The sequence below is a fragment of the Rhincodon typus genome, chromosome 8 (assembly GCF_021869965.1).
Source record: "Rhincodon typus isolate 14 chromosome 8, sRhiTyp1.1, whole genome shotgun sequence".
In the NCBI taxonomy this organism is placed as follows: domain Eukaryota; kingdom Metazoa; phylum Chordata; class Chondrichthyes; order Orectolobiformes; family Rhincodontidae; genus Rhincodon; species Rhincodon typus.
In genome coordinates this window covers 94,169,063-94,193,371 of record NC_063339.1, presented here as the reverse complement: position 1 = coordinate 94,193,371, position 24,309 = coordinate 94,169,063, and the positions used below count along the sequence as shown (strand labels likewise).

The 24,309-nt window shown below is 44.7% G+C and overlaps 2 non-coding genes across 2 annotated transcripts; one reads left to right on the top strand and one right to left on the bottom strand.

The window, feature by feature from the left end:
- The first annotated feature begins 8,511 nt into the window (after positions 1 to 8,511).
- trnak-cuu lies at positions 8,512 to 8,584 on the top strand. Its single transcript has one exon. It is a non-coding gene; the product is annotated as a tRNA-Lys (tRNA).
- A 6,073-nt stretch (positions 8,585 to 14,657) lies between these two features.
- Positions 14,658 to 14,729, bottom strand: trnah-gug. The gene has a single exon. It is a non-coding gene; the product is annotated as a tRNA-His (tRNA).
- Positions 14,730 to 24,309: the final 9,580 nt, after the last annotated feature.

The window sequence follows — 24,309 nt, the reverse complement described above, 5'->3', positions numbered from 1 at the left end:
CCCCGCCTATTCCCGCCACTCCCTCCCCCACTGCTGTGAACACCACTAGGAAATCTCTGGTTAAACTTTTTTGCTCCAAAGAGAACATTTCCGATCTCGGGAATCACTCCATTAAACAAGATTTCCTCATCCCTGCACATGTTGCAAGGCGGAGGATTGGGAAGAGATTTAGGGAAAATATTAACAGTTGGAAGTGGGGGGTGGGGCGATGTTAAGGAAGCAAAACAGAAAACCCAATCTCCAGCTTTTTGAATCTTTACAAACTCTTGGAAACCGGAATCACAGGAGAATGAAGAGTGAAATTTCCGACTGAGCGCAAACAGTCAAGACACCTGCCCCTTCTTTTAAAGGCTGGGACATTAACTCTGATGTTCTCGGGACATGAACTGACTTGTGACATTGAAAGGATTCTCGTTCCTGCACATCAGGAATTCAAATCTCATCTCGGCTACGGGACAATGAGACAAACAAAAACTGCTGTAGAAACTCAGCAGGTTTGGCAGTCCCTGTGGGATAAAACAGAGTTCTGAAACGTCGACACTGATTCTCTGCCATTTCTGCCGAGCTTTTCCTGAAATTTATGTTTTTGTTTTTAAATGAATGTTTATCCCATCTGTTGGGATGAAACAGCTGGATCTACCATGCACTGAATTTAACCCTTCAGAAATCTGAGAAGTGATTGGATTCAAACAAACCGAGTCATGATTCACTCTTCCTCAGCTCCACACACAGAGAGAGGGAGAGAGACCTGGAAAGCAGAGCTCAGCGCTGCGACGTATATAGTCGTGGCCGAGTGGTTAAGGCGATGGACTACAAATCAATTGGCTATTCTGGCACTATTTGAATACCGCCAGCAACGGTTGAGAGCTGAAAGGGATTTGTTCATTGTATTCTTGTTTGGGAAAGGTATTACAGGAGAAGTGGCCGACGGACATTTCGGTTAAGAGGGACATATGCCAATCACTGCCTGTTCGAGAGCAAGAAGCATAAAACCTCACACGATTTAAGGTGATGCAGTGATTGGTTTGATGAGTTTTCGAAATTGAAAGTTGCACGTGAGCAGCCTGTGAGACTATTTCAGCTCACTGTACATTTTATATCCCAGCTCACGGAAACAGTTCTCATTGTCTGGAGAAGTTGCTTGTGTTCCACCTGAAGCTGCCTTTTATCGCTGAAGCTTGTGGCTGGGGACGGAGACCGGACGTCAAGCACATGGAGCAGGTATAATCCTGAGGTCTCTGTCACTCTCGGGGATGTGCACCTGTGTCTCCCTCTGTGGGTGAAAATGAGGATGAGTTCCTCAAGGGGGTATTAACACAGTTTTACCATCTCAAACTTCAGGCCCATTTATTGTGTTATTTGACATCACAGGGATAAATGCATTGACATTTGCCTTCGTAAAGTCAAGCACACAAGGCTATGGGCTAAATGCTGGAAACTGGGACTAGAATGGATGGAGGTTTGATGAGCTGCACTGAAACGATGGGCCAAATGGTCTTTTTCCACACTGTTAAAAACTCAGAGACGGAGAAACCGATCTGCAGCGAATATGATCAGAAATGAAAACGGAAAAGCAGTGTCATTACGAAAAGACACGAGCAGCTCTGTTGTATTTCTTGATGGTCCAGTGGTTAGGATTGAGCGTTTTCAGCGCTGCAGCCTGGGTTCAATTCGCAGTCAGGGGATAGAAGTTCTGTTACGCTAATTTATCGTGGTGCCAGCAGTTCTGACTGTACAGGAGCTAGTAGCTGATCTCATTTGTCTCAAACGTTGTGTAGGTTCACTGAAAACAAAAAACTGAGGCAATCTGCCACAAAACAGAATTTGGTGGAGAAACTCAGCAGGCTTGGGAGCATCTTTAGAGAGAAACAGAGCTGAGGTTTCAGATCCAGTGACCATTAATCCCTACTAGGTTAATTATGCATTTCTATGTTATAATGTCGGGAGAAATTATTCGCTTTATCTGTCGAAACGACGTATTTATCAAATTCACTCTCTCATTAGCTTACTCACGCCAACTTTACAACTTTCAAAGGACTTCATCAGCTGTAATGCTGCTTCCGTTGCCATGAGGTGCTGAAAAGCTCTGCTTAAATGGTTGCCTTTTTCTTTTCTTTTCTGTCAGTTAGCAGCCATGTGAAATGGAGAATTGTCCTTTCAGTGTCGACCACAATATGTGTCTCTATTTGTCTCTCTTTGACTCTGTGTATCCACCTCTCCCTTTTTCACGTTCTCCGACACTCCATTGTCCACAACCCCATTTCCCATTTCTGCTGTTTGAAAAGTCTGAAATTCGGAAACACTTTGAGAGTGGAGTGTCTAGTACTGGGCTCACATTCCTTGGATAATGTGTCTGCCTGTTATGACTGAGGTGAGGAGTCATTTCTGGTCTCAAAAGATTGCGAATCTTCAGAATTCAAAATAGAATTCCTAACCCACCAGAAAAAAAAAACAATGCCACCACAATTATAGCATTAGTGCGATGTCTTTACTGTTGGTTTAAAAATGAATGAGGGTGATCTTTTCAAAGAGCAGAAATGGGGAATGAGGGATGTGGACAATGGAGTGTCGGAGAGTGTGAAAGGGGGTGAGGTGGATACACAGAGTCAAAGAGAGACAAATGGAGACACATATTGTGGTAGACACAGAAAGGACCAATTCTTCATTCGAAATGGCTGCTAACTGACAGAAAGGAAAAGAAAAATATCTGTGCCATTACCACAACATTCCCCGGTAAGGCTACAGTTTATCCAGCCTCACCTCGTTATTCCGACCAAACTGTGAATGAAGGGATGAGAATACAAGAAAAGGAGAAGCAGAAGTGCTTGTGGAACAGCAGAAAGGAAGTTCATGGTGAATCGAGCAGACAAAGAGGAGACACAGAAGCAGCCTCCTGACGACAAATGTGTTTTCTTTGCCAGTAAAACTCACGGCTTCACAAATCAGGGACCTTGAAGTGAAGCAGTGACGGTGATTATCTTTGTTGGTTGTTCACGATGTGGATGTTACCGTTCTTGCTCATGTCCGTGCTAACACCACAACTCTACTGCATGTAAGCATCACACATAAACCGGTGATAGGTTCTGAAAACTGAAAGGCCTCCAGCTGCGCAATGAGGCTGACTCCCTGCATTAGGAGCTTTTGCAGAGCCTAATGTTAACAGTTTCTGTTTTGCAATTGGTCAGTGCATTCGGATATTGAGAGAAAGACTGGTGTTTTGAGACTACCCAGGAATGCAGCCTCTTTTCTTTTCAGTTGTTTCAGCGGCGGGAGTCCGGGAGGAAGGGCGAGGGCAGCCTGGGAAAGTGAGCTTTTCGATTATAAAAGTCTTACCTCGCGTGACTCCATTTTTGGACTCAGTGAGGTAATCTTTTTGGGCGGTTGCTTTACCCGAAACACTACATAGGTAGTGTCTCCCACCCATCCTCCTCCTCTAACCAAAAAAAAAGGTTCTGAGCGCTGATTTGGTAAGGCTCCAAGTATTTTTTTTTAAATTTGTCAGTTTGGGAATTCAGAACAGTGGGAATGGATGTTAGGGCAATTGTATGCTCCTCCTGTAGAATGTGGGAGGTAAGGGTCACCACTAGTGTCCCCACTGACTTCATCTGCGGGAAGTGCACCCAACTCCAGCTCCTCGGAAACCGTGTTAGGGAACTGGAGCTGGAGCTGGATGAACTTCGGATCATTCGGGAGGCTGAGAGGGTAATTGAGAGGAGTTACGGGGAGGTAGTCACACCTCAGGTACAGGAAAAAAGCAGATGGGTTACAGTCAGGGGACGGAAAGGGAACAGGCAGACAGTGCAGGGATCCCCTGTGGCCATTCCCCTCAAAAACAAGTATACCGTTTTGGATACTGTTGAGGGGGACGACTTACCAGGGGTAAGCCATGGGGTACAGGTCTCTGGCACAGAGTCTGTCCCTGTTGCTGAGAAGGGAAGGGGGGAGGGGAGGAGAGCATTAGTCATTGGGGAGTTAGGGAGACAGATAGGAGATTCTGTGGGAACGAGAGAGACTCGCGGTTGGTGTGTTGCCTCCGAGGTGCCAGGGTCCATGATGTCTCGGATCATGTTTTCGGGATCCTTAAGGGGGAGGGGGAGCAGCCCCAAGTCGTGGTCCACATAGGCACCAACGACATAGGTAGGAAAAGGGATGGGGACAGAAGGCAGAAATTCAAGGAGCTGTGGTGGAAGCTTAGAGCTAGAACAAACAGAGTTGTTATCTCTGGTTTGTTACCCATGCCACGTGCTAGCGAGGCGAGGAATGGGGAGAGAGAGCAGTTGAACACGTGGCTACAGGGATGGTGCAGGAGGGAGGGATTCAGATACCTGGATAATTGGGGCTCATTCTGAGGTAGGTGGGACCTCTACAAACGGGATGGTCTACACCTGAACCAGAGGGGTACCAATATCCTGGGGGGGAAATTTGCTAATGCTCTTCGGGAGGGTTTAAACTAATTCAACAGGGGGATGGGAACCTGAATTGTAGCTCCAGTGTACAGGAGGTTGAGAGTAGTGAGGTCATAAATAAGGTTTCAAGGTCGCAGGAGTGTACCGGCAGGCAGGAAGGTGGTTTGAAGTGTGTCTACTTCAATGACAGGAGAATCCAGAATAACGTGGGTGAACTTGCAGCATGGGTTGGTACCTGGGACTTCGATGTTGTGGCCATTTCGGAGACATGGATAGAGCAGGGACAGGAATGGTTGTTGCAGGTTCCGGGGTTTAGATTTTTCAGTAAGATCAGGGAAGGTGGTAAAAGAGGGGGAGGTGTGGCATTGTTAGTCAAGGACAGTATTATGGTGGCAGAAAGGACATTTGATGACAACTCGTCTACTGAGGTAGTATGGGCTGAGGTTAGAACCAGGAAATGAGAGGTCACCCTGTTGGGAGTTTTCTATAGGCCTCCGAAAAGTTCCAGAGATGTAGAGGAAAAGATTGCAAAGATGATTCTGGATAGGAGCGAAAGTAACAGCGTAGTTGTTATGGGGGACTTTAACTTTCCAAATATTGACTGGAAACGCTATAGTTCGAGTACTTCAGATGGGTCAGTTTTTGTCCAATGTGTGCAGGAGGGTTTCCTGACACAGTATGTAGATAGGCCAACAAGAGGCGAGGCCACATTGGATTTGGTACTGGGTAATGAACCAGGCCAGGTGTTAGATTTGGAGGTTGGTGAGCACTTTGGTGATAGTGACCACAATTCGTTTATGTTTACTTTAGGGATGGAAAGGGATCGGTATATACCGCAGGGCAAGAGTTATAGCTGGGGGAAAGGCAATTATGAGGCGATGAGGCAAGATTTAGGATGTATAGGATGGAGAAGGAAACTGCAGGGGCTGGGCACAATTGAAATGTGGAGCTTGTTCAAGGAACAGCTACTGCATGTGCTTGAGAAGTATGTACCTGTCAGGCAGGGATGAAGTGGTCGAGCGAGGGAACCGTGCTTTACTAAAGAAGTTGAATCTCTTGTCAAGAGGAAGAAGGAGGCTTATGTAGAGATGAGGCGTGAAGGCTCAGTTAGGGCGCTTGAGAATTACAAGTTAGCCAGGAAGGACCTAAAGAGAGAGCTCAGAAGAGCCAGGAGGGGACATGAGAAGTCTTTAGCAGGTAGGATCAAGAAAAACCCTAAAGCTTTCTATAGGTATGTCAGGAATAAAAGAATGACTAGAGTAAGATTGGGGCTGGTCAAGGACAGTAGTGGGAAGTTGTGTGTGGAGTCCAAAGAGATAGGAGAGGTGCTAAATGAATATTTTTCGTCAGTATTCACGCAGGAAAAAGACAATGTAGTGGAGGAGAATACTGAGATACAGTCTATTAGACTAGACGGGATTGAGGTTCATAAGGAGGAGGTGTTAGCAATTCTGGAAGGTGTGAAAGTAGATAAGTCCCCTGGGCCGGATGGGATTTATCCTAGGATTCTCTGGGAAGTTGGAGAGGAGATTGCAGAGCCTTTGGCTTTGATCTTTATGTCGTCATTGTCTTCAGGAATAGTGCCAGAAGACTGGAGACTAGCAAATGTTGTCCCCTTGTTCAAGAAGGGGAGTAGAGACAACCTTGGTAATTATAGACCAGTGAGCCTTACTTCGGTTGTGGGTAAAGTGTTGGAAAGGATTATAAGAGACAGGATTTTTAATCATCGAGAAAGGAATAATTTGATTAGGGATAGTCAACACGGTTTTGTGAAGGGTAGGTTGTGCCTCACAAACCTTATTGAGTTCTTTGAGAAGGTGACCGAACAGGTGGATGAGGGTAAAGCGGTTGATGTGGTGTATTTGGATTTCAGTAAAGCGTTTGATAAGGTTCCCCATGGGAGGCTATTGCAGAAAATACGGAGGCATGGGATTGAGGGTGATTTAGCGGTTTGGATCAGAAATTGGCTAGCTGTAAGAAGACAGAGGGTGGTGGTTGATGGGAAATGTTCATCCTGGAGTTCAGTTACTAGTGGTGTACCACAAAGATCTGTTTTGGGGCCACTGCTCTTTGTCATTTTTATAAATGACCTGGATGAGGGCGTAGAAGGATGGGTTAGTAAATTTGCGGATGACACCAAAGTTGGTGGAGTTGTGGATAGTGCAGAAGGATGTTGCAGGTTACAGAGTGACATAGATAAGCTGCAGAGCTGGGCTGAGAGGTGGCAAATGGAGTTTAATGTGGAAAAGTGTGAGGTGATTCACTTTGGAAGGAGTAACAGGAATACAGAGTACTGGGCTAATGGTAAGATTCTTGGTAGTGTGGATGAGCAGAAAGGTCTCGGTGTCCATGTGCATAGATCACTGAAAGTTGCCACCAGGTTGATAGCGTTGTTAAGAAGGCGTACAGTATGTTAGGTTTTATTGGTAGAGGGATTGAGTTTCGGAGCCATGAGGTCATGTTGCAGCTGTACAAAACTCTGGTGCGGCCGCACTTGGAGTATTGCGTTCAGTTCTGGTCACCGCATTATAGGAAGGATGTGGAAACATAGGAAAGGGTGCAGAGGAGATTTACCAGGATGTTGCCTGGTATAGAGGGAAGGTCTTATGAGGAAAGGCTGAGGGTCTTGAGGCTGCTTTCGTTAGAGAGAAGAAGGTTAAGAGGTGACTTGATAGAGACATACAAGATGATCAGAGGATTAGATAGGGTGGACAGTGGGAGTCTTTTTCCTTGGATGGTGATGGCTAGCACGAGGGGACATAGCTTTAAATTGAGGGGTGATAGATATAGGACAGATGTCAGAGGTAGGTTCTTTACTCAGAGAGTAGTAAGGGCATGGAATGCCCTGCCTGCAAATATAGTTGACTCGCCCACTTTAAGGGCATTTAAATGGTCATTGGATAAACATATGGATGATAATGGAATAGTTTAGGTTAGATGGGCTTCAGATTGGTTTCACAGGTCGGCGCAACATCGAGGGCCGAAGGGCCTGTACTGCGCTGTAATGTTCTATGTTCTCTGTTCTATGTTCTTGTGTTTTCCTGCTCATCGACGTTTCCGGTGACACAGAAGATTGTCAATCGGGATTGTACCTTCAGGAGATAGCTTCGAAACTTTGTCAGCTCCACAGTTATCCAGTCAGACCCCGGACATACAGGTTTTAATACAGTTATTATCAAAATGTACCTTCATTTAATTCATAGAAATCTATGAAGAGATTGGAATCAAATAAACCCATGAATGATTTTCTCTTTCCCTGCTCCACGCGGAGTGAGACAGGGACAAGCAGCAGGATTTGACCCCGCACTCTCCAATCCTCCGCTGCCAGCAGAAAGCGGCCACTGCAGATTCAATCAGCCGCTTCGTGTCCAACCCTGCGAGGCAAGATCCTCCAACTGGGGCCAAACCTCTCAATGCACCAAGCACAGGCTCAGGAAAACACAGCGAGATTCCATCCCGCTCCGTAAACTTCAGAGCAACGTTGACATAATCTCCAAGTGAGTGGAACTTACTCTGTGCCTCACTTGGGAAACCTCATTTGACACAACGAGTGGAAACCTATTCCTCCTGAACAGTTGTTCCCGTGCGGAAAAGGGCGAAAATCATTTTACATTTCACAACGGCTGCGGCAAATTCTTCTTAACCTTCGAATCTTTTTAGCCGAACTGTGAAAATCCAGTCCCCAGATGCGAAGCTGCAGAATTTGCTGATGTACCGAACAAACAAAGTGCTGAATGTATTGAGTGAGACTGGGCAGACAGACACGCATTTCACACAGTCTGTAACAGAAATGACTGGGTTTATTGAAGCAGATTCACCGTCTCTCAAAGTGACTGACAGTCGCATGGGCAACTCAAGGATGAGGGCACCGACATTAAAATATGAATTTTGAATTTTAAATCCCGGAACAAGCGCTGAAAATGGATTATAATGGTCTGAAGGAGTAACAGCTGAGAAGTGGAAGATGTAGCTGATGTTATTTGTGATTGAGAGGAATGAAATGGAACCTTGTGCTTTTCCAGGTGGATCATCTTTGTCACATTGAAATGAGGTTGCAAGGGATTTGGCTCAGTGTGAAATGGGAAAAGAAGTACCTACTAATCGAGCCCGGCTAGTTCAGTTGGTAGAGCATGAGACCCTTAATCTCAGGGTCGTGGGTTCGAGCCCCACGCTGGGCGTCCTTGCATCTTGGAACTTTACTTTCTGAGGTGAAGGCCAGCGATTCAGTTCTCCAGCATCATGAGTAAAGCTAGCAGAATTCGTTGTGCCAAAAACATGGTTTCTCTTCTGCTGCTTTAATTCAGATACTGGTTTCCTGTTTCAGAGTGCAAGTTGTTTCCACTTCACTGGAAGTCCCAGAGATCAGCTTGTAGGTGCAGCCGCTTGTATAATAAATGACAAGACTTTTAAAGGGGCAAACCCAACTCCAATCCTGCACCAACAAGACTGTTCAGAATCACAGAATGAGAATGGTCACTTCCTGGGCGGCTCCATGTCAAATGGAGCTGAACCAGAATTACCTAATTCTGAGGATACCACGGAAAGCATCAATGTAGTCTCCCTGAACATTACCCAATTCACAAGGAAAATTATCTTCTTTTGTGACCGTGTGGGTTTATTCAACAAAATCTTCATTCTCGGCAACAGAGGAGAAAAATTGTGAGTTTTCAGTGTGTGACAGAAGTGATCTGGGTGAACCCGGAAATATGGTGCAGTCATGTGTTCTTTATCGAAGCATAATATACTTCCGCACAGGCACATTATACTTGTTGCTCAACCGAATCTCACAAGATGCGTTCAGCTTTGCGTCGATATTGGTTTTGATTGCAGGGCTATCGGCATCTGGTGCGAAACTGATATTGTAGCGGGGCATTACTGAGCAGCAAAGAAAATGGACAAGAAGGATGGGGTTCATCGCAAGAATTTCCCGGTGCCTTTGTATCAGTTGTGTGCAGTCGCATCATTGGGGAATGTCATATGTGAGCTCTGAGGCCATGGTGTGGTGATATGGCCAGGCGGTCTAAGCTGCTGGATCCAGGTTCCAATCTCTGAAAAGGTGTGCGTTTGCATCCCACTGTGGCTACCTGTTATACCGAAGATGCGTTTAACTTCTCTCTATTTTGCCCAAAGTAATCTTTGACGTGGGACAGCACAACAGCCTCCATCGGGTCAGCTTCCACGGCATGTTCCCATGGTGCAGTGGTTATCACATGCGGAATGCCCCCAGCATGATAGTGGGAACAAGCAGGCTGCGCTGCTACGCCATGTCCCAGGCAAGTTGTGTTGCTCACCCTATTCGTTGAAAGTGAATGCAGATCGTTATTTTGCCGCTGGTGTGAAACAAAATCCTGCATTGAGTCTACTTCAAGTTATTTGCCTTTTCTGGCGAAAAGGAGGGCATTGCTCTGTGAAATTTCTCCCATTTCCTTCATTTCTGTTCTGGAGAAGGGAGCTGATGAGCCACCTTCTTGATCTGCTGCAATCATTGCGGTGCAGGCACACCCACATTGTTGATCAGAAGGGAAACCTCATCTAATCGAGACTGTGATAGCTCGCGTTCACTTTTCGTGGGTCATTCTTACTCTTATTCTTTTCATTTCCTGACTTGAGCAGTTTCCAGTAAGTGGAGTTGGATTAAACCTCCAGTGTATTTGGAGGAGCAGTTTGGAAATGTCCCAGGGTATTGGCATCTGGTGGGAAATTGATATTGTAGCTCGGCATAGCCGAGCAGCTAAGAAAATGGATGAGGAGGATAGGCTTCCTCGAAGCCCTTACCGGTGCCTTCACTTTCGTCGTCTTCCGGCAGCAACATCGCAAAAATCATTTTTGAGACAATCGCTCGTATGACATGGTGTCGTGTGACCTCTGGTATTTGCTCTTGCCCAGAAGTGGAAATCTTCGCCGGAACACTGACCGGCGAAGCAGAAAGACAGGGAAAGTGAAAGGAATTATGATAATGTTGTTCGTGCCTGGACTGCCTGTGTAACAATTTCGCAATGGGATCTGCCGTTCTCGGATTCTAAATCTGCTTACCATTCGAGACGAAGGATTTTTTTTCGGAGCCACTTATTTTGCATCACAGGCTTAATAACTGTAAGTATGTTGCACGGTATTATCTCGTGCGCGGCTCACTCGGCTTTGTGCATTTTACCTGCAGTCCGGTGCTGATCATGTTACACTTACACCGGAAAGTTATTCTGGTTTGAACAAGGGACCGAATCATATTCCAACGTGAATTTTTAAATCCCAGAAATGTCGTAGAGCTCGTATTTTCTTTATCGGAATATACATTCTCATAGACACAAAGCCTTTGTTGGTCACTGAGTCTAAAAGATACGTTCAGCTTGCCATTCATTTTTGTTTTGATTGAAGGGCTGCACGTATCTGTTGCAGCACATATCACACCCGTGAAAGTATAGGAGGAGTAGAATGGGGATCGATATAAACCAGTGACTAATCTCCCCAGAGCCCGATGTACAACAGTGAACATTCGGCCCCAGTGCCTGATGTTAGACCGTGACCACTCTCCCCCGCAGCCCAGTAGAAACCAGTGAACTTTCTCCCAGAGTCCGATATAAAACAGTAAACATTCTTTCGCAGAGCCCAACATAAAAGAGTGTTCATTATACCCCAGACCCCGATACGAAACGGTGACCATTCTCGTCCAGAGCCAAGTATGAAATCGTGACACCCGCTAATTCTCATAAACCTGCATTTAGCATGGCTTACCAACCTGGCCTGCACATCCCCGCACACAACGGGGCAATTTCCCATAGCAATTATATGAATTATATGAAGCCAAAAACAGTAAAGGCTTGTTGGATTAGTGGTATGACCCTTGCATAGGGTACTATGCAGTGTTAACATGCGAGAGGTCCTGGGTACAACTCCTCGATGAGCCCAGGTATGTTATTTCACTTTTGGGGGAGGGGGGATTACAATGCTGTCAGGCAAGAACTTTGGCGTGGAGTTTGGGAACAGATGTTCTCAGAGAAATGCATGACAGAAATGTGAAGGTTGTTTCGGGAGCACTTGCTACAGCTACTGGATAGGTTTGTCCCACTGAGGCAAAGAAAGGATGGTAAGGTGAAGAAACCTTGGATGACGAGACATGTGGAACATCTAGTCAAGAGGAAGAAGGAAGCTTACTTAAAGTTAAGGAAACAAGGATCGGACTGAGCTCTAGAGGTCGACAAGGTAGCCAGGAAGGAACTGAAGAATGGACTTAGGAGAGCAAGAAGGCAGGTATGGCAGGTAGGATTTAGGAAAATCCCAAGGCATTCTATACTTACGTGAGGAACAAGGGGATGGTCAGAGTAACGATAGTGCCTATCAGGGATAGCGGGACCTTAACGTTTGTGAGGATAGCATGAAAAAGGCAGATACGCTCGAACAGGTTGATGTTAGGAAAGAGGATGTGCTACAAATTTTGAAAAACATGAGGATAGAAAAGTCCCCTGGGCCACACAGGATATGGCCAAGATTGCTCCGAGAAGCGAGGGAAGAGAAAGTTTGGTGATGGTTTTTGCGTTCTCACTGTCCACTGGAGTAATACCAGATGATTGGAGGGTGGCAAATGTTATTCCCTTGTTCAAGAAAGGGAATAGGGATAATCCTGGGAACTACAGAACAGTCAGTCATTCTGTGGTGGGCAAATTATTGGAGAGGATTCTGAGAGACAGTATTTATGATTATTTGGACAAGCACAATTTGATTAGAAATAATCAATGTGGCTTTGTGAGGGGCAGGCCATGCCTCACAAGTCTTATTGAATTCTTTGAGGATGTGGCAAATTACATTGATGAAGATCGAGCAATGGATGTGGTGCATATGGATTTTAGATAGGCATTTGATTAGTTTCCCCAAGGTGGGCTCATCTAGAAAGATAGGAGACATGGGATTCATGGAAATTTGGCTGTCTGGATACAGAATTGGCTGTCCAATAGAAGCCAGAGGGTTGCAATAGATGGAAATTATTCAGCCTGGAGCTTGGCGATCAGTGGTGTTCTGAAAGAATCTGTTCTGGGAACCCTGCTCTTTGTGGTCTTTATAAATGACTTGGATGAGGAAGTGTAAGAGTGGGTTAGTAAGTGTGATGATGACACGATAGTTGGTGGCACGGAGGATAATGTGAAGGGCTATTGGAGGTTGCAACGGGACATTGACAAGATGCAAAGCTGGGCAAAGAAGTGTCAGATGGAATTCAACCTGGAAAAGTGTGAAGTGATTCATTTTGGAAGGTCGAATTTAAATGCGGAATGTCGGGTAAATTGCAGGATTAATGTGGAGGAACAGAGGGATCTTGGGGTCCACATCAATAGACCCCTCAAAGTTGCTACCCAAGTTAATAGGGTTGTTAAGAAGGTGTATGGTGCGTTGGCTTTCATTGGCAAGGGAATTGAGTTTAAGAGCTGCAAGGTTATGCTTCAGTTACTTAAAACCCTGGTTAGACCACACTTGGAATATTGTGTTCAGCTCTGATCACCTCATTATAGAAAGGATGTGAAAGCTTTAGAGAGGGTGCAGAGGAGATTTACCAGGTTGCTGCCTGGACTGGAGGCCAGGTCTTATGAGGAAAGGTTGAGGGATCTCGGGCTTTTCTCTTTGGAGTGAAGAAGGATGAGCTGTGACTTTATAGAGGTATATAAGATGATGAGAGGCATAGATAGTGTGGATACCCAGAGACCTTTTCCCAAAGTGGAAGTGACTATAATGAGGGGGCACACTTTTAGGGTGATTGGAGGAAGATATAGTGGAGATGTCAGAGGTAGGTTCTTTACACAGAGAATGGTGGATGCGTGGAATGCACTGTCGGCGGTGGTAGTCGAGTCAGATACATTCGGGACATTTAAGCGAGTCTTGGACAGGTGCATGGATGATTTTAAAATATAGAGTATGCCGGGTAGTTTGATCTTAGAGCAGGATAATAGTTCGGCACAACATCGTGGGCCGAAGGGCCTGTGCTGTACTCTTCTATGTTCTATGTGTTCAATTCACCTCGCCTGCATAAGTTCAGACCGTGGGAAGAAACTGAAGCACTCAGACGCAGACATGGTGAGAATGTGCATACTGCACGCAGACATCAGCTGAAGCTGGCTCCTTTTTGCTGAAAGGCCCCAAAAATTGTTGGATCCGGCCCGGTAGGGAATCGAACGCTAGTCTCCCACCTGATAGGCAAGGATACTAACCACTACAGTGCTGAGGACCTCGAGTGTAAATGCCCCTTAAGCCCTTTACGTGTGCACCAATCAAATAAAATCGCTTAACTATCCAAATTCTCTTTCTATTGCTTAGCCCATAGCCATCAATGCCATAGCATCACAAATTCACATCTGAATGCTTCTTAAAGTCATCAGGATATCTGCCTCTTGGACACTTGCAGGCAGTGGCTTCCAGATTCCAAACATCCTCTGGTTGAAAGCGTTTTTCCGCAAATTTACTCAAAACTTCCTTCCTCTTACATTAAATCTATGGCCCCTGGTGATCCCTCCATCAAGGGAAAGCATTTACATGAGTCTACCCTATCAATAGCATTCATTATTTTGTACATCTCCTCTGCTCTGAGGAAAACGACCACAGTCTATTCGATCTGTCTTCATCATGGAAACTCTTCAGCCTAGACAATGTCCTGGTAAATTTCTTCTGCACCGTTTCTGGTGCTATCACATCCCACAATAACGTGAATTAGAGAACTGCACACAATACTCTTGCTATAGCCGAATCAACAAATGCAATAAATGATGCAGAAAGCCACAGAAACTGGTCTTTTCGAATGAAGTCTGTTTTGCTCATTATTGCCATGTGTCGTTTTCCTAAGTCTGATGTTCCAATAATCATTGGTCCATGTCAGTAAAAGCTGCGACATGAGTCTTGATCTCACTGTCCCAGTATCTAAATATTTCGTCTGGTTTAAAGTTCCCGGTGGTGAGACAGGCCATGTTCACACAGCAACACTGACCGCAACAAGACAGAATGAACGCTGTCAATGTAAAAATGGATGTTAGATTGTGCAGTGCCTCAGTGAAGTGGAAGGAGGCACGTAAAGGAGGGTGAGTGATTGTGGGTGGGAGAGAAATCTCCAAGTGGTGGGTTTGAATTCTGATACATCAAATGCAGATATGTGAGAGAGTGGGGGTTGAGAGATGATTGTCACCACCTCAAAGAATATTTTCAAGTAAAAATGTTTGATACTTGCCGCATTGCTGTTGCCCGTGTCACAAGGAATAAAAAAGAGTTGCAGCAAACACTCACTGCCGTGACTCGGATTCGAACCGAGATTGCTGCGGCCACAACGCAGAGTACTAACCACTATACGATCACGGCACCACGTAAAACCGCTGGCTGATAATGAGCAATAACTACAGTAGCAGAGGATATGCTGGGAACAGCTCCAGATCCACAATAGGAATTCTTTCCAAGCAGCGCACTGTAATGTGGGGATTAACAGAGGGCTGGAATCTGTAATTACAATGCTACCAGAGACTGTGGAGATTCCATCAATGAGTATGTTGAAGACCGAGATTGATAGATTTCTAAAAAAAATATCAAAGACTCGGAGGATAGTGCAGGCACTTGTTGAAATGTATCTTTCAATAGCAATCTAGTTTAACATCGGATACTTCACCGGTTCCTTCACACAAGGAAGTAACCATTGCTGCAGATGACCATATAATCCCAGTTCCCAGGTCCGGAACCAGAGAAACTCAGTGGCCCAGCCACGAAGATACAACCGGAAATGGGGATGGCAATGAGCGTGCGGACATCAGCTGTGATAATAGCTAACGAGATAACCTGTGCATTATGAGCCAAGACAATGTGACAAAACCGAAATAGAGCCGCGGAGATGATGTGCAGAAGGATGAGAGAATGCAATGCTGAATCAGACTGTGACCAGGGTGATACAGGTAGAAGTGACGCAATCGGTGAGCGCACGGTCCTTCTTTGGCGGCATGGAGGCGCGTGAAATGCCGAGGCTGTGAGCTCCAACCTTACCCGGAGCAGCTTTTATTGACATGGAGCAGGGATTATTGGGGCATCAAGCTGTATGAAAAGATATTCAGCAATTTTAATCTGAGGCAAAATAGTTTTTGGTTATGATGTTTGTGGATTAAGGGAGGATTTGTCCGTGAAAATGTCACAATTATAAAGAAAAATGCTGCAAATATTCAACTCGTCAAGAGAGAAATCTGTGCTGGGAGAAATGGAGGTAATGTTTTCGCTTTCTTACTTTTGTCATATGGCTGACCCCGCACTGGGTTGAATTGCGGGAAGGGCTTTTTTTTTGCTTGTTTCGTCTTATTCAATTTCATGCAAACATGTACAGGTCACTGAAGTAATCTAAACTTCCGAAAAATATCGGTAATATATGATATTGTGATTAGGCTCGAGTTTACCTCAGGTTACGGAGGGAAAGCAGGAAAGCGGAGTTGACATTTATCAGATCAGCAGCGATCTCATTGAATGGCTGAGCAGACTCGATAGGACGAATTGTAGCTTCCTGACGACAAATGCCAGTGAAACTCACCGCGTCACAAAAGAGAGACTATTGAATTGAAGCAGCGAAGGTGATTATCTTTGCTGGTTGTTCATCTTGTGAATGTTACTCTTACTGCTGATGTCCCTGTTAACAACACAACACAATAGAATAGCCTGACTGCGCAGTGACGGCTGAGGCACCTTTCCCCTCTTTCAGTGGCTGTCGTATGGACTCTGATGTTCTCGGGGGCATTAACTGACATTGCAGGATTGCGGACAGAGCCGCATTGCTTTTGCTGTTGTCACCATCAGGAACAATAAAACTTGACTTTCTGATTGGGAATCGAAGCTGGGCCGCGCCGGTGAAAGCGCCGAAATTCTAACCACTAGACCACCAGGGACGGTGGAAGGGCATCGCGCATCGTTTCCTAATGACAGAACTTCTGGATTTTTTTCTTTCTCCGACAGTTGTTTCTCCTCCAAAGTGATTGAATCATCGTGTTTTTACAATACGGAAGGAGGCTCAACATCCCAGTTTCCAGCCTTGGCCCATAGCCTTGTGCACTACGAGGCGATGGACCGGCCGTTTGAGATGTTCACGTTTCCTTGGGGAACTGGACCACATTTTCACCCCCAGAAGGTAACACACAGACACATTTCCCAGAAGGTGACAAAGGCCTCAGCAGACACCAGCGCCCAGAAAGGAGGATTTCACCCATTTGGGTTATATTGTCCAATTTCAAACTTCAAAACCAGAATCTGATTACAGCAAAGAAAAAAAGCATTCGGCCACTCCCCTCTCGGTTGGTCCCCCATTGTTTCCTTGTCAATCTGCAGTTTATAATACCCCACCTCACCGAACTGCTGGCCTGTGGAGGACATGACATTGGCAAAATTTCAGACGATATGAAAGTGCTCCTTTGGATATTGGATGCGGCAGTTGTACAAACATTCTCATATCCTCCAGTTAGAAGTAAACTCATGACTGGTGCTTTAGAAGACCATTGCTTTCAATACTGCGCTACAGAGCGAAGACTGTGCCCTGTAAGGCAGGGTTTCATGCATTAGAAACTGCAATGTAATAGATAACAGGATAGTCTGTGCATTATAAACCAAGATAATGCGACAAAACCGAGATGGAGCCGAGAGGATCATATGCAGAAGGATGAGAGATGCAATGCTGAATCAGGCAGTGACCAGGGTGATACAGATCGAAGTCTTCCCGAGTAGTTTACTGATTCGGATTCAGTGCCTTCACTGCCATGGCGTGTTCGTGGTTAAAATTTACAATAATAACTATGAAATATTGACTGATCTTTAGAAGCAGAATTATGTCGTGGACCAGTCAGTATCGCTTCAATCTATATTACAGTTCTGCATCAGCAATGTCAGCTGCAATTGCCTGACGTGCAATTTGTTTAAGACAAGAACAGAGGGGAGGTCAGGAAAAGTGAAGGGCAACGGTGGTTTGTGAGAGTTGACTGTAGGCCTAATGGAGCCAGGCTCAATGTGGGCACTGAAGACTGGTTTTTCCTGTTTACCCTGGCATACAGATTCATCCGGAACAACCAACCACAATGACTGCCCCTTTGTTTGCTGCCCTTGGCACATCTAACTTCGGTTCAGTGCCCCGATGGGATCCACACATTTTTAAGTTGGCGAATTTTACTCCAGTCAGTTTTGCAGCCTTGCATTAACATCATGCATTTTAGGAGTAGAAAGAGACAACTCAGCCCATCAAGTCTGCTCCGCTATTAAATGAGCGGATAATCCTGATCTGTTAATCCTGAACTGCACTTTCTTGGATTTCTTCGTAACCTTTGATACCCTTGCTGCTAAAAATCTTTCGATCTCAGCCTTAGATATACTTAGTGGCCCAGCTTCGACAACCCTCTTCTGTAAAGAAATCCACCGATTCACAACCATCTGAGAGAATAAATTTTACCTCGACTCTACCTTAAATGTGCGACCTACATTCTGATATTAGACGCTCCGTTCCGAGACGGCTCCAGAAGGGAACTAACCTTTTTGCATCCAATCCGTTACATCGCCAATAACACCTGTACGTTTCAATAAAGAGCATTTTTGTAGTACTGTTTCTGAGCTGATGAAAGCAATGGATTTCAGTGCTTCTTCCCATTTAATTCACCTCTGATGTGAAACTCTCACTGATTCTGATAGAGATTATCATTATCACTAAGGAGGCAGTGCTGGGCAAGGTAATGGGGCTAACAGTAGACATGTCTCTTGGCCCTGATGAAAAGCATCCCAGGATACTAAAAGAGGTGATGGGAGACATAGCAAATGCACTAGTAATTATTTATCAAAATTCACTAGACTCTGGGGTGGTTCCCGCAGATTGAAAAACAGCCAATGTGACGTCACTGTTTAAGAAAGGAAGTAGACAAAAAGCAGGTAACTTTAGACCAGTTAGCTTAACTTCGGCAGTGGGGAAAATGCTTGCATCGATCATTAAGGAAGAAATAGCAAGACATCTGGATATAAATTGTCCCATTGGGAACACCCAGCATGGGTTCATGAAGTGTAGGTCATGTTTAACTAATTTGGTGGAATTCTTTGAGGACATTACTTGCAATGTGGACAATGGGGAACCTGTGGATGCGGTGTATCTGGATTTCCAGAAGGCATTTGACAAGGTGCCACACCAAAGGCTGCTACATAAGATAAAGTTTCTCGGTATTACAGGTAATGTATTGGCATGGATAGAGGATTGGTTGACCAGTAGAAAACAAAGAGTAGTGGGAAATGGGTGTTTTTCTGGTTGGCGGTCAGTGGCTGGTGGTGTGCCTCATGGATCAGTGTTGGAACCACAATAGTTTACAATTTACATAGATGATTTGGAATTGGGGACTAAGTGTAGTGTGTCAAAATTTGCAGATGACACTAAGACGAGTGGTAGAGCAAAGTGTGCAGAAGACACTGAAAGTCTGCAGAGCGATATAGATAGTCGAAGTGAGTGGGCAAAAGTCTGGCAGATGGAGTACAATGTTGATAAGTGTGAGGTCATCTATTTTGGTAGGAATAACGCAAAATGGACTATGTTTTAAATGGTAAAAAATTGCAGCACGCTGCTGTGCAGAGGGACTTGAGTGCCCTCGTGCATGAATCGCTAAAAGTAGGATTGCAGGTGCAGCAGGTAATTAAAAAGGCAAATGGAATTTTGATGAAAATGATAGAAAATCAAAAGTCAGAAGCAGTGTCGTTGAGAAAAGATACAAGAGTCTGAAGTACCCTTTCTGGTGGTCTAATGGTTAGGATTTGGCGCTTTCAACGCCGTAGGCTGAGCTCCATTTTCCGTCAGGGAATGGGAGTTCTATTCTGCTCGTTCATTGTGATGACTGATTTTCAGGAGCAGGAAAGAAGCTGTGGAGCCGGTAGATGGACTGTTTTGTCCCAGAAATTATTCAAGTTAACAGAAGTCAAAGAACTGCAGATGCTGAAAGTCTGAAAGAGAAACAGGAATTGACCGAGAAACTCAGCAGGCCTGGCAGCATCTGTGGAGAGAAAGAGAGGTAACCTTGGAACTGGGTTAGTTATGCATTTCAATAATATAATGTTAGGCGAAATTATCAGCTTTATCTGTCAAATCGGCATATTTATCAAAAATTCTCTCTCTGATTAGCCGACAATTGTTAATTGTTACAGTTCACAAAACAACAATGCCAATTGGGTTAAGCTTAGGCAACTGGAGTGGGAGCAGAGGAATAATGATGTATTGAATATGAACGTAATAGGAGTCAAGCAACTAGCACTATTTGTGTGAAGTTTAGACAAGATACCCTCAAACTAAGCCATAGGCACCAGTGGGTCTCGAACCATGGATCTCCTGTTGATTAGGTTGGTGTTTTAACCAACTAAGCCACAGCATCACACAGTCTGTCTCTATCCCCAACCATATGTTCATGTACTTAAACACCCGATCACAGAAACTTCACACTTCTTTTCTAACTCAATGTTATTCAGTGAGAATTTAAGTCAAACACCGCTTTTGTAAAGACGGACAGATCACAGCTGAACATTTCCAGTGAAAATGCACAGAAAGGGACAATCTCCTCTTACACTGCTTTAAAACCGATATTTTCACAATTTAAACTGATGGGATAAAGAGGATGTGTTCATCCTCTCTGTACCCATTAACCACGTTAATACACACAGACGAAACCTCGCAAACTGCATTCAATTCTATTCTCTCTGCTCGAGGAAAGGTGAAAAGGTTTAGAAAAGGTTTACAAAGAAGTTGCCAGGGTTGGAGCGGTTGAGCTGAAGGGAGAGGTTGAATAAACTAGGGCTATTTACACTGGAGTGTTGGAAGCTGAGGGGTGACCTTATAGAAGTTAATAAAATCATGAGGGGTAGTGATAGGGTCTTTTTCCCAGGGTAGGGGAGTCCAAACTTGAGGTAATAGGTTTACGGTTTCAGGCTAAAGATTTTAAAGGGATGTCGGGTGTAATGTTTTGACACGCAGGATGGTGTGTGCATGGAATGAACTGACACAGGAAATGGTGGACGCTGGTAGAAATACAACATTTAAAAGGCATCTGTATGGATACATGTATAGGAAGGGTTTAGCGGGATATGGGCCAAATGTTGGCAAACAGAACTAGATTAATTTTGGATATCTGGTCGGCACGGACGAGTTGAACCAAAGCCTCTGTTTCTGTGCTGAATATCTCTCGGACTCTATAATTGCTTTAAGTGTGGAAACGGTTCACTCAAACATCCTACCTGCTGACACACCATCGAGATCACACTTAAGAGAGGTCGATCAAATGCTCCAGGTGTTGGAAGAGATCCAGTCAGTCTTCCCGTCTGCTCTCACACCAGCGAATTCACACGGGAGAGAAACCATGCATTTGTTCTGAGTGTGGGAAAGGATTCAATCAGTCATCCCACTTACTGAGACATCTTGGCAGCCACACAGATGATAAATGTTTCAGTGGCCTTGACGGTAGTTGTTCATTTTTATCAAATATTGTGTACACATTCTTTGGTGACTGGACAACTGATAACAAGACACGTATGGACAGAGAGTGGAGTCAGGAACTACACACCTGTAATGTTGAACTCCGTAAATAAATCTGTGCCAAGTAAAGAATGGTTTACGATTTTTCCTTCACTATCAAGCCCTTTTTTATGAAGGTGATAAATTTCAGAGAAAAATGTTTCCATAACTGTTCAAAGAGGCAAAAGATGCATTAGGGGTAGGATGTGGGATGTGGCTAATTTAGATCTGGTAATGTGTAATGTGGCAGGTTTAATGAATTACGTCAAGTTAAAAGATCTCCTCGAGAACAGTGCCCATCAAATAGTGTACTTCAGAGTACGGTGGGTGGGTTGTGGGGGATGGGTATTTCAACTTGAAAAATACCCGTTCATCCCGATTCTGTGTCTTCTGTTAATTAAACAATAGGAAATCCATGCTCACTTATTACCCAACACCGTGAACTCTGACCTTGTGCTATGCCCTTTTATATCACCCCTTTTTGAGTGCTATGGAAAATTCAAGTACACTTCATCTCCGGGCTCCCTTTATGAACTCTGCTTTTAATATTAGCAAGCAACTCTTGGAAAATTGTCAAGTGCAGATTTCCTTTCAGCAAACGATGTTGACTCAGTTTGACTGTGGTCATCTTTGGTGAATGTTCGGCTATTTCTTCCTTTACATTGTTCCCGAGCATTTTCAAATGACAGATAAGCAATTGGAGCAGATGAAAGCCATTTGGCCAATCAGGTCAGCTGTACCTTTTAATGAGGTCGTGGCTGATTTGGTATCCCTCAACACCACTGTTCTGCCTTATCCACGTGGCCCTTGACTCCCGAAATGACTAAATGTCTGTCTGTCTCAGCCTTGAATATACCTCGCTTTGACAGCCTCTGTTTTCAAGAATTCCACAGATTTGCTTCTCCCTGAGCGTGAGAACATCCACCTTATCTCTGATTTAAATGGGCAACTCGTTTCCCTGAGATAACACACCCGGGTATAAATCAGAGCACAGCAAGCCTCCAAAGTTAGGTGTGAACTCACCGGCGTCTCCAGCGCCAGCTGTAAGTACTTAAAACATTTTGTTTTTTGACCTCTAGTAAAACCAACTGCCCTGATTTGCACGTTAGATTTGCCAAAGAGGAACCTGCTCCAAACGTACTTCATTGGCTGCGATTTAGGTGGTGGTGAAAGGCGCGATTAAAATACAAGGACATAGTTGTTTCTCGATCCATTGCCCTGATAATTAATCTCTCCGCTCATGGAAATGGATCCTTTCCATCCACTCCATCGTTCATCAATGTGTTTAGTTCAATTCAATCCCACAACAGCCTATTCCGTTTTGATCAAATACAGGGTGACAGAAAATTTTAGGTCGTGGTACAGACATCACAAATCGAATACTCGCCTTTCCTGTTAGAACCATTTCATGAGAAATATTAAAATAGAGTCTGTGCCCTGTAATCGTGGCTGCGTGGTTAAGGCAATAGATTCGAATTCCATTAGGGTTTTTCATACAGGTTCGAATCCTGCTGACTGCGTTTCTGTTCACGCAAAGTCATGCTTTCTCCAGTTTGGTGGTTTGTTGACTTTCAGGAAAGAAGTGTTCTGGATAAAAATCTAACTGTTCTCAAAACCTTTCCTCTGTTTCTCTTTCCACCGATACAGTTGGACCTGTTGAGTTTCTGCAGTTTTGTCCGTTTATTCTGCGTAACTGCTGTTTTTCATGAAATATCTTCAATCCCAGTCCGCTGGCAACTGACCCTTGTCATTGGCATAGTTTCTCCCGACGATCAACCTGCTCATCCTCACTCCCACCCAACCCCATCATTACATACAGCCCCAGGAAATCTCCGGTTTTGCTCCAAAGAGAACATTCCTGGCCTCGAGATTCTGTCCACCAAACGGTACTTCCTCATCTCTGGACATGGTGCAAGAGATTTTGGGAAAATATTGTCAGTTGGTGGGGAGAAAATATTAAGGAAGCGAAACAGAAAACCCAGCCTCCAGCTTTGTGAATCTTTAGAAATGTTTTGGGAACTGGAATCACAGGAGAATGAAGAGTGAACTTTTCGACTGAGCACAAACAGCCCAGACACCTGCCACTTCTTTAAGAGGCCGGGACATTGACTCGGATGTTATCGGGACACGAACTGATCTGAGACATTGAAAGAATTCTCGTTCCTGCACATCAGGAATTCAAATCTCATCTCGGCTCCGGGACAATGGGAAAACTCAGAAATAGACAAGACTCTGAAAGGGTCGAAGGGAGACGGGCCCGGTTGGAAGAGAGCTGGTTCCTGGTGATATGGATGGGTCTGCTGAGGGTAGGATCAGACTGTTCCCATGTCTCCTCAATGAATGTCCCAGGTTTTATTTTGGAAAATTACAGCTGATACAAGACAATTATCATTCCAAGCGTGGCAGTTGGAAGTTTGAATTCACTACGAGCCCGCTTTAAGGGCTGCTGCAAGAGCTCGCCATTTTTGTGGTGCAATTGACTGGCGCTTTCGACTGTGAAATGTGAAGTTGGCGGTTTGAGGCCACTGAGGAAGGAACAAGTGCTGTTCTTACTCTACCATTTCCTTTTTGACTATACAGTTACGGGTTTTAATGCAGTCGGGAAAATATTCCCCAAACGCAAATCTTGTCCGGTGAGTGACCACAAAGGTATTTCGATGTTGCTTTAATAGCTACCATAAAGAGCTGGGAATGCTTGGAATCAGAAACAAAAACAGAATCTGCACTACAGAAAGGAGAAAACAGAGTTCTGAACAAGTTCTGAAACGTTGACTCAAATTCTCTGCCCACAGATGCTTCCAGATCTGCTGAGTTTTTTTCCTGCAATTTATATTTCGCTTGCAAATGAACGTTTATTTTACCTATTGGAATGAAACAACCAGAATCACCATGTACCAAATTTAACACTTTAGAAATCTGTGAAGTGATTGGATTCAAACAAACCCAGCAATAATTCATTAATCCACAGCTCGACTGGCCACGGAAAGCGACCTGAAAAGATAAACGGCATAATAATTTTACCAGTAGTCATGGCCGAGTGGTTAAGGCAATGGATTTGAAATCGATTGGGGCGTTTCTGCGCAGATTCCAATCCCGCTAACTACGCGGGAAAGCTGAGCGCAAATGCAAAGGCCGTTTGCTCCCTCCATTCTCTTTGCGACAGGAATCAAAGCAGTGAGAGCAAAGTTTTTCACTTAGATTGCCAATGGTGGGAAAAGGCGACTCACTGCCTGTCATGGTAGAACAAGCACAAACCTTCATAAAAGTTAAAGTGTTTTGAGATATCCACTTACAGGGCCAACTGTGGTGAGGCTGTGAACCATGTGCTGGGAAATAAGACTAGAACAGTCAGTGCTGAGAAAGGGTCACCCGACCCGAAACGTTAACCCTGATTTTTCTTCACAA